Source organism: Scyliorhinus torazame, chromosome 2, assembly GCF_047496885.1.
Source record: "Scyliorhinus torazame isolate Kashiwa2021f chromosome 2, sScyTor2.1, whole genome shotgun sequence".
Taxonomy (NCBI): Eukaryota; Metazoa; Chordata; class Chondrichthyes; order Carcharhiniformes; family Scyliorhinidae; genus Scyliorhinus; species Scyliorhinus torazame.
Genome location: NC_092708.1, coordinates 123,594,138 through 123,604,433, shown reverse-complemented (window position 1 = coordinate 123,604,433; position 10,296 = coordinate 123,594,138).

Below are 10,296 nucleotides of genomic sequence, written 5' to 3'. Positions count from 1 at the left end.
TGGGGAGGGATTTATAGGTTGGGTCAAGCTGCTATGTCAGGCTCCTGTAGTGAGTGTGTCCACAAACTGGCTAAGGTTGGAATATTTCAGGCTGCACCGGGGGACGAGACAGGGGTGTCCCCTGTCCCCGTTGCTGTTTTCCCTGGCAATTGAGCCGTTGGCCATTGCGCTCAGGACTTTGGGGGATTGGAGGGGACTGGTGCGCTGAGGGGAGGAGCACCGGGTCTCCCTCTACGCGGATGACCTGCTGTTGTATATTTCGGACCCGTTAGAGGGGATGGGGGAGGTCATGCGGATCCTGGGGGACTTCGGGAGGTTCTCGGGGTATAAGTTGAACGTGGAGAAGAGTGAGCTGTTCATGGTCCACGGTAGGGGCCAGGAGGAGAGACTGAGGGAGCTCCCACTCAGGATAGTGGAGAGGAGCTTTCGGTACTTGGGGATACAAGTGGCCAGGAACTGGCATGCCCTGCACAGGCTCAACTTAACCCGGCTAGTGGAGCAGATGGAGGGAGAGTTTAAAAGGTGGGATATGCTCCCGCTTTCCTTAGCGGGCCGGGTGCAGACTGTGAAGATGCCGGTTCCCCCAGGTTCCTCTTCGTATTTCAGTGCCTCCCCATTTTCATCCCCAAGTCCTTCTTTAAGCGGGTGAATAGGATTGTGACGGAATTTGTGTGGGCGAATAAAACCCCGCGAGTCAAAAGGGTATTTTCTTGGAGCATAGCCCCCCGGGGGGTGGGGGGCGGGGGGGGCGGACTGGCTCTGCCGAACTTCTGCAGTTATTACTGGGCGGCCAATGTGGCCATGATCAGGAAATGGATGATGGAGGAGGGGGCGGCATGGGGGCGGTTGGAGGCGTCGTCGTGTAGAGGCACCAGTCTAGGGGCACTTGTTACGGCTCTGCTGCCATTCTCGCCGGCGCGGTACACCACTAGTCCGGTGGTGACGGCGGCATTGAGGATCTGGGGGCAGTGGAGGAGACACAGGGGAGAGGAGGGGGCCTCGGTGTGGACCCCGATATGGAATAACCACAGATTTGCTCCGGGTAGGTTGGATGGGGGATACCAAGGCTGGTATAGGACAGGTATTAGGAGGATAGGGGACCTGTTTATAGACGAGACTTTCCCTAGCATGCAGGCGCTGGAGGAGAAGCTTGGCCTGCCCCCGGGGAATGCGTTCAGGTACCTCCAGGTTCGGGACTTTCTTAGAAAACAGGTGGGGACATTTCCGCTGCTGCCCCCGCGTAGGATCCAGGACAGGGTGGTGTTTGGCATCTGGCCTGGAGCGAATAAAGTTCGCCTTGAAAGGGTCCTTGATGGGGTTCTCCCGGCGGTGGCAACCTTTCCTTGACTTTCTAGGGGAGCAGTAAGTGTCAGCAGCAGCAGCATCCTCGGGGGAGGGTGGGTTCAGGTGGGGTTACTGTTGATACAATGTGAGTTGGGCATGGAGACAAAACCCACCTTGTTCTGTTTAAAATATTTCTGTTTTGTAAGTAATTTCACTGTAAGCTTTGGGATATGTTTATTGTTATTTTTTATTACTATCTGTATTTCTATTTTTGTTATGTAAAAACACTCATTGGAAAAACTTTAATAAAACATTTATTTAAAAAAAACTTTGCTCAAAGGTCTGTTAAATTACATTGTATCAGATGCCTTTTGTAAGTCCACTTACACCACATTAACAGCATTTTTTTCATCAACACTCTCTGTTAGATCTTCAAAAAATTTTAGCAAGTTAATTAACTACGATTTTCCTTGAAGAGATCTATGCTGGCTTTCCTTAATTAACCCACATTTGTCCATGTGACTATTAATTTTCTTCAAAATTATTGTTTCTAAAACATTCCCACCACTGATGGCCTGTAGTTGCTGGACTTATCTATATACTCTTTATACCGTTTGCAGTTCTTCAGTCTTCTGATACCACCCCTGAGTCTAAGGAAGACAGGAAGATTATGGCCAGTGCCTCTGCTATTCCACTCTCAATTTCCTCAAGAGTCTTGAGTGCATCTCATCTGGTCTTGATGCCTTATAAAGTGGATAGGCTGTACAGACAGCCTATCCAAAAGCTCATACTTATCGATTTAAAACATTTGTAGTGTCTGAATTCCCTCCTCCTTCATCATTGCCTGGGTAACATCTTCTTCCTTGGTAAAGACATAGGCAAAGTATTTATTCAATATCTTAGCCACGCCCTTTGCCTCCATAAATACATACATAGAAGATAGGAGCAGGAGGAGGCCTTTTGGCCCTTCGAGCCTGCTCCGCCATTCATCACGATCATGGGTGATCATCCAACTCAATAGCCTAATCCTGCTTTCTCCCCATAGCCTTTGATCCCATTCTCCCCAAGTGCTTTATCTAGCCGCCTCTTGAATATATTCAATGTTTAGCATCAACTACTTCCTGTGGTAATGAATTTCACAGGCTCACCACTCTTTGGGTAAAGAAATGTCTCCTCATCTCTGTCTGAAATGGTTTACCCTGACTCCTCAGACTGTGACTTCTGGTTCTGGACACACCCATCATTAGGAACATCTTCCCTGCATCTACCTGTCTAGTCCTGTTTTGTGAGGGCCACGAAGAATCATGCACGAGTTTTAAGGATACAAAGTAATAACATTTATTTACAATAACATATATATATATATATTTTTTTTAAAAAAAAAATATATATATACATATAACAGCAGCAGCAACTTCCCTTGCTGCACACTCCTTCCTGCTGGTTCCAAACTGGCCAGCTTTATTTGTACTTGGAGTTTACTAATGGTTTCTCCACCCCCCTCATTGGGGAAGCTCATACTCCCACAGGATTGTGGGATTGTCATTAGTCCCCAGCCAATGGTAAGCAGGCAGGTTATAACATCCCTCCCCCCCCAAAGTCCAAGGAATCCACCAAAGACCCTGGCGAAGGAGGGCGTCGGACTCGTTTTGCCGCAGGCCGGACACCATTTGCACGTGGCGCTGGATCAGGCGGCGTGTAACGAGACGGAGACCGGCGCTTCCACGATGAACGGCGTAACGGTTGTACATCCACGGCCCGTGGACCCGAGGATTCCCCCTCTGATGCGTCCTGTGTCTCCATCTCGGAGTCAGAGTCTGCTGCCTCCGTCATGTCAGCGTCTCTATCTCCATTCCATTCTGTAACGACTGAGGTGTTGGGTGCTCTGAGGTACAGACGAACCAACACGGTTGCGATTGGGACAACGCAGTTTTATTCCAACTAACTATTCACACATCTGACTTGGTACTCAGCACGTTGTGACTGTGTGAGTGTCTTGCTAATGAGGTCCTGGCCCTGTGCTGTCTCCAGATGGACTGGCCAGGAAGTGTCGTGTTTCTTGTCTTATACTGTGTCTGCTCTTGTCTGTGATTGGCTGTCGTGTTATGTGTGTTAATTGGTCTGTTGGTCTGTCTATCATTATATATGTGTTGTGATATATGTTTGAATATCATGACAACGACCTGCGCAAGCTTTGAGTGAGGCACCAGAGGAAGATTGTGAGGGCTACCTTCCCTTGTCTCTGGTCTCTGCGGCTGTAGAAATTAGCTCCGGGGGTGGGGAATCTTTGGAGGGGATAGTCTTCTGGACCGAACATGGTCTACATGTTTGCGCTGGAGACGACCCTGGGCTTGCACCTGGTAAGATATAGGGCCCGTTTGGTGAAAGATTACGCCAGGAACCCACTGGACACCACCAGCAAAATCCCGAACGAACACTGGGTCACCGGGCGCAAACTGCCATTGCCGAGAAAATCCCTGTCCCTGCCGTTCTTGTGTGCGGCGTACTTTTGCGCCAATGTCTGGGAAAACAATACTAAGGCGGGTGCGAAGTCTCCGGCCCATTAGGGGTTCTGCGGGAGCTACCCCAGTCACCGCATGGGGGGTGGTCCAATACGTAAACAAAAAGCGAGCCAGTCTCGTATCCATTGATCCGGAAGACTGCTTCTTTAGGCCTCTTTTGAATGTCTGCACTGCGCGCTCTGCCAACCCATTTGAAGCCGGGTGGTAAGGGGCAGTGCGGATATGGTGTATGCCGTTCATCTTCATGAACCTCACAAACTCCTCACTCGTGAATGGAGTGCCGTTATCCATGACCAGCACCTCGGGGAGGCCATGTGTACTAAAGGACAAACGTATCTTTTCAATTGTTGCGCAGGACGTTGTCCCCTGCATCTTATGCACCTCTAGCCATTTAGACAGGGCATTGATTAATAGAAGGAACATGGATCCTTGAAAAGGGCCTGCGAAATCTGCATGCAAGCGTGCCCAAGGCCGCCCTGGCCATTCCCAGTGATGTAGGGGCACGGCCGGCGGAAGCTTCTGATGCTCCTGGCAAATGGAGCAGTTTTGGGCCACCTTCTCAATGTCGGTGTCGAGGCCTGGCCACCAGACATAACTCTGGGCCAACATTTTCATTTTGGTCACACCCGGATGCCCATTGTGCAAGTCTCTTAGTAACAGCTCCTGGCCTTTTTCCGGGACAATCACATGCGTCCCCCACAAGAGGATGCCGTCTTCCACGCTGAATTCTGACAGCTTGGAGGAAAATGCCCGCAACTCGCCTGGGAGCAGTCTTTGCTGCCATCCATACAAGACTATATGCCGAACCTTTGACAGGACTGGCTCCGTCTGGGTCCACTCACAGATCTGTGATGCCATGACAGGCAAGGTGTCCATAAAATTTAGGGTTGCAACCACCTCACCGGTCGTGGGGGTCGACATGGGGCCGGTCGACATGGGGCCGGTCGATAAAGGCAATCGGCTCAGTGCGTCGGCATTTGCTATCTGCGTTCCTGGTTTGTGCTCCAGAGAATACTCGTATGCAGCAAGCAACAAAGCCCAGCGCTGGATCCGTGCGGAAGCAATGGGCGGTATTGGCTAATCCTCTCTGAAAAGTCCCAGCAGAGGCTTACGATCAGTCACGATAGTGAAATGGCGGCCATACACGTACTGGTGGAAGCGTTTCACCGCAAAAACCACTGCCAGGCCCTCCTTCTCGATCTGCGCGTACTTTTTCTCCGCTGCAGTCAATGTGCGGGAGGCGAAAGCTATCGGTCGCTCGGCCCCGTTCTCCATCTTGTAGGACAGGCCGGCCCCAATACCATACGGGGATGCATCACATGTGACGAGCAAAGGCTTTCCAGGATCATAGTGGGTTAGTAACCCAGACAACGACAATTGTTGCTTTACCCGCCGGAAAGCGGTTTCTTGCGGCTGACCCCAAACCCAGGTGTGATTTTCTTTAGCAGAAGGTGCAATGGGGCCTGCGTAGTTGCCAGATTGGGGAGGAACTTCCCAAAATAGTTTACGAGACCGAGAAAAGAACGAAGATGCGAAGTGTCAGTCGGGGCGGGGGCCTGTTGAATCGCACGCACCTTCTCTGCGACGGGGTGCAAACCTTCGCGGTCCACCCGATAACCTAGGTAGACTACTTCCTTTGCCTGAAATACGCACTTTGTGCGATGTAAACGGACTCCAGCCTCCGAAAAGCGTCTAAGGACAGCCTCCAGATTTTCCAAATGTTCCTGCTCCGACGTCCCCGTAATCAAAATGTCATCTAAGTAGACAGCAACACGTGGTAAACCTCTCAAAATGCCCTCCATAACACGTTGAAAAACAGCGCAGGCAGAGGATACTCCAAAGGGCAACCGTGTATATCGGTTGTATTAATCGTTACATATGGTCGGGAGGCAAGGTCCAGCTCCAACTGTAGGTAGGCGTGACTCATATCTAATTTTGTGAAGGAGAGTCCGCCTGCAAGCTTCGCGTAGAGATCCTCTATGCGAGGCATTGGATATCGGTCGAGTCGGGAAGCCGTATTCACTGTAAGTTTATAGTCGCCACACAAGCGAACTGTGGCATCTGGCTTCATTACAGGTACAATTGGTGCTGCCCAGTCAACAAAAAGGTGTAAGGCACCGGGCGCGCCATGAAATAGCGCGGCGTGGCTCCTGGTTCGACTTGGATGCGGGCTACGGCCCCTTTTATTTTCCCCAAACCAGGCTGGAATAAATCTGGGTATCGTCCTAGCACCTCAGTCAACCCTTCAGAAACTGTTTGCAGGATGTGCTGCCACTGCAACCGCAAATGGCGCAACCAGTCCCGACCCAACAGGCTGGGCCCATGGCCGCGCACCACGATAAGTGGGAAACGCTCCTCCTGGCGTCCATAAACAGGGGTCATTGTAGTTCCTGCAATGTCCAGTGGTTCCCCCGTGTAGGTGGCCAACCTGGCCTGTGAGTCGATTAATGTAAGGGTCTGTATACCCTGCTTGATGCGGTCGAATGTCCTCTGGGCGATCACGGAGACCGCTGCGCCAGTGTCCAACTCCATCTCAAGCGGGTGACCATTGACCCGTACTGTCACCTTAATGGGGGCCACATGGGGAGCTGCCACACAATGCAGCTGCAGGCAGTCGTTCTCCATCTCCACGTCCTCAGGAGTAGTCGCCGCAGGTTCATCCACATGGAAGGTACGGCCCCTGGGCTGGTCCCAGTTTCGGTCGGAACGACGGCGCCTCTGGCGCCCCCAGGACCGCTGTCCGCGACGGGGTCGGTGCCTACAAGTCTGACATGGACATGGCTCCTCATCCATTGGTTCTGGGGAAGGCTCCCTTCGGGGAGGAATGTCCGACGGCCACTGGCGTCGGTCCGGACGTCGCCTCGCCCAAGGTACCGCAGGAGTGCGTGGGGACGTTTTCGGACGGAAGGGGTTGCGCCCCAAGGCATGCACTTCCATTCCCTGTAGCTCCTGCAATCCTCGTTCTGCGCTCTCTCGGGACAATACTATTTGAATGGCCTGTTGAAAAGTCAATGTTGGCTCAGCTAACAACTTTCTCTGGGTGGCCGCATTGTTAATACCGCAAACCAAACGGTCGCGTAACATTTCTGACAAGGTCTCACCATAGTCACAGTACTCCGCAATCCTGCGTAGCCTGGATAGAAAATCGGCAAGGGATTCTTCAGGGGTCCTCTCAGTGGTATTAAACCGGTAACGCTGGACTATCGTGGACGGGGTTGGGTTAAAATGTTGGCCCACTATATTCACAAGTTCATCAAACGTTTTGGTGTCCGGCGCAGCTGGGTAAGTAAGGCTCCTAATCACCCTAAACGTATGCTGGCCGCAGGCGGTGAGCAATATGACCACCTGGCGCTCATTTTCGGTGATATTGTTTGCCCGGAAATAGTAACGCATCCGTTGTGCGTACTGGTTCCAGCTTTCCAGCGCAGCATCAAAAACATCCAAACGTCCGTACAGAGGCATGGTATAATAGAAAACAACTTCCAACCTGTATCCAACAAAAATCCAGGGCGGTGGCTTCAGCAGTGTAGACAGCTATTCATATCCCATCCTCGTCGCCAGTTTTGTGAGGGCCACGAAGAATCCAGCACGAGTTTTAAGGATACAAAGTAATAACATTTATTTACAATAACATATATATATATATAACAGCAGCAGCAACTTCCCTTGCTGCACACTCCTTCCTGCTGGTTCCAAACTGGCCAGCTTAATTTATACTTGGAGTTTACTAATGGTTTCTCCGCCCCCCTCATTGGGGAAGCTAATACTCCCACAGGATTGTGGGATTGTCATTAGTCCCCAGCCAATGGTAAGCAGGCAGGTTATAACATCCTGTTAGAATTTTATAAGTCTCTATGAGATCCCCCCTCATTCCTCTGAACTCCAGCATGAACAATTCTAACCTAGTCAATCTCTCCTCATATGACAGTCCTGCCTTCCCTAGAATCGGTCTGGTAAAGCTTCGCTGCATTCCCTCGAGAACATCCTTCCTCAGAAAATTGCACACAATATTCTAGGGGCGGCTTCACCAAGGCCCTGTATAATTGCAGCAACACATCCCTGCTTCTGTATTCGAAACCTCTCGCAATGAAGGTCAACATACCATTAGCCTTCTTTACCGTCTGCTGCACCTGCATGCTTACCTTCAGCGACTGGTGCACAAGGACACCCAGGTCCCGCTGCACACTCCCCTCTCCCAATTTACAATCATTCAGGTAGCAATCTGCCTTCCTGTTTTTGCTTCCAAAGTGAATAACCTCACACTTCTCCAAATTATACTCCATCTGCCATTGATTTGCCCACTCGCCCAACCTGTCCAGATCATGCTGTAGGATCCGTGCACTTCTCGTCACAGTTCACCCTGCCACCCAACTTGGTATCATCTACAAACTTTGAGTTGTTACATTTAGTTTCCTCATCCAAATCATTAACATATATTGTGAATATCTGGGGTTCCAGCACCGATCCCTGTGGCACCCCACTAGTTACTGCTTGCCAATTTGAAAAGGACCCATTAATTCCTACTCTTTGTTTTCTCTCCGCCAACCAGTTTTCTATCCACCTCAATACATTTCCCACAATCCCATGCACTTTAATTTTGCACAATAATCTCTTATGTGGGACTTGTCAAACGCCTTCTGAAAGTCCAAATATACCACATCGACTGGCTCCCCCTTGTCAACTGAACTGTCAAAGAATTCCAATAGATTTGTAAGCATGATTCCCCCTTCACAAATCCATGCTGACTCTAACTGATCCTGCCACTGCTTTCTAAATGTTTCGCTATAAAGTCCTTGATAATGGTTTCAAGAATTTTCCCCACTATCGATGTTCGGCTTACTGATCTATAATTCCCTGCTTTCTTGCTATCTCCCGTTTTGAATATTGGAGTGACGTGAGCTACCCTCCAATCTGCAGGGACTGTTCCAGAGTATACAGAATCCCAGAAGATGACCACCAATGCATCCACTATTTCCAGAGCCACCTCCTTTAGCATTCTGGGATGCAGATTCTCAGGCCCTGAGGATTTATCCACCTTCAATCCCATCAATTTTCCCAGCACCATTTCTCTACTAATGTTGATCTCCCTTGGTTCTTCCCTCTCACTGAACCTTTCATTCTCCAACATTTCTGGTATCTGATTTGTGCCTCTTTTGTGAAGACAGAACCAAAGTATGTATTCAATCGCTCAGTATTTCTTTGTCCTTTATTATGCATTCCCCTGCTTCTGTCTGTAGGGGGCCTACATTTCTCTTCACCAATCTTTTTCTCTTTGTATATCTATAGAAACTCTTAGTGTCAGTCTTTATGTTCCCTGCAAGCTTACTTTCGTACTGTACTTTCCCCTTCTTAATCAATCCCTTCGTCCTTCTTTGCTGAATTCTAAACTGCTCCCAATCCTCAGACCTATTATTTTTCTTGGCCAATCTGTATAGATCGGATACTATTTCTAATTTCTAATTTCCTTTGTAAGCCATGAATTGGCCCTCTTACCCACTTTGCTTTTGTGCCAGACAGGAATGAACTCCGATTGCTGCAGTTCCCCCATTCGTTCCTTGAATGTTTGCCATTGCCTATCCACTGTCATCTCTTAAAGTAACTCCCCCCAATCGATCAAGGCCAACTCACGCCTCATATCTTCATAGTTTCCTTTATTAACATTCAGCACCCTAGTCTCCGAATTATAGAATCATAGAGTTTACAGTGCAGAAGGAGGCCATTCGGCCCATCGAGTCTGCACCAGCCCTTGGAACGAGCACCCCACCCAAGCCCACACCTCCACCCTATCCCTGTAACCCCACTTAACCTTTTTGGACGTGAAAGGCAATTTAGCATGGCCAATCCACCTAACCTGCACATCTTTGGACTATGGGAGGAAACCGGAGCACCCGGAGGAGACCCACGCAGACACGGGGAGAACGTGCAGATTCCACACAGTGACCCAAGCCGGGAATTAAACCTGGGACCCTGGAGCTGTGAAGCAATTGTGCTAACCACTGGTGTAAATCCCCCTTTTCATGCCTAATAAGTCCAGCTTCTCCTCTTTATAATAATAATAATCTTTATTGTCATAAGTAGGCTTACATTAACACGGCAATGTTTCTGTGAAAAGCCCCTGGTTGCCACATTCCTGCGCCTGTTCGATTACGTGGAGGGAGAATTCAGAATGTCCAAATTACCTAATAGCATATGTTTCAGGACTTGTGGGAGGAAACCGGAGCACCCGGGGGAAACCCACACAGACACAGGGAGAGCATACAGACTCCACACAGACAGTGACCTAAGCCGGGAATCGAACCTGGGACCCTGGAGCTATGAAGCAATAGTGCTAACCACTGCGCTACCGTGCTGCCCATACCTTTTATAATTTATATACCAAAGAAGACTTGGGATTAACTTTTATGTTGTCTGCCAGTCTATTTTCACACTCCCTCTTAGCTTCTTTTATTTGCCTTTTTACCTCCCCATTGAACTTTTTGTATTCAGCCTT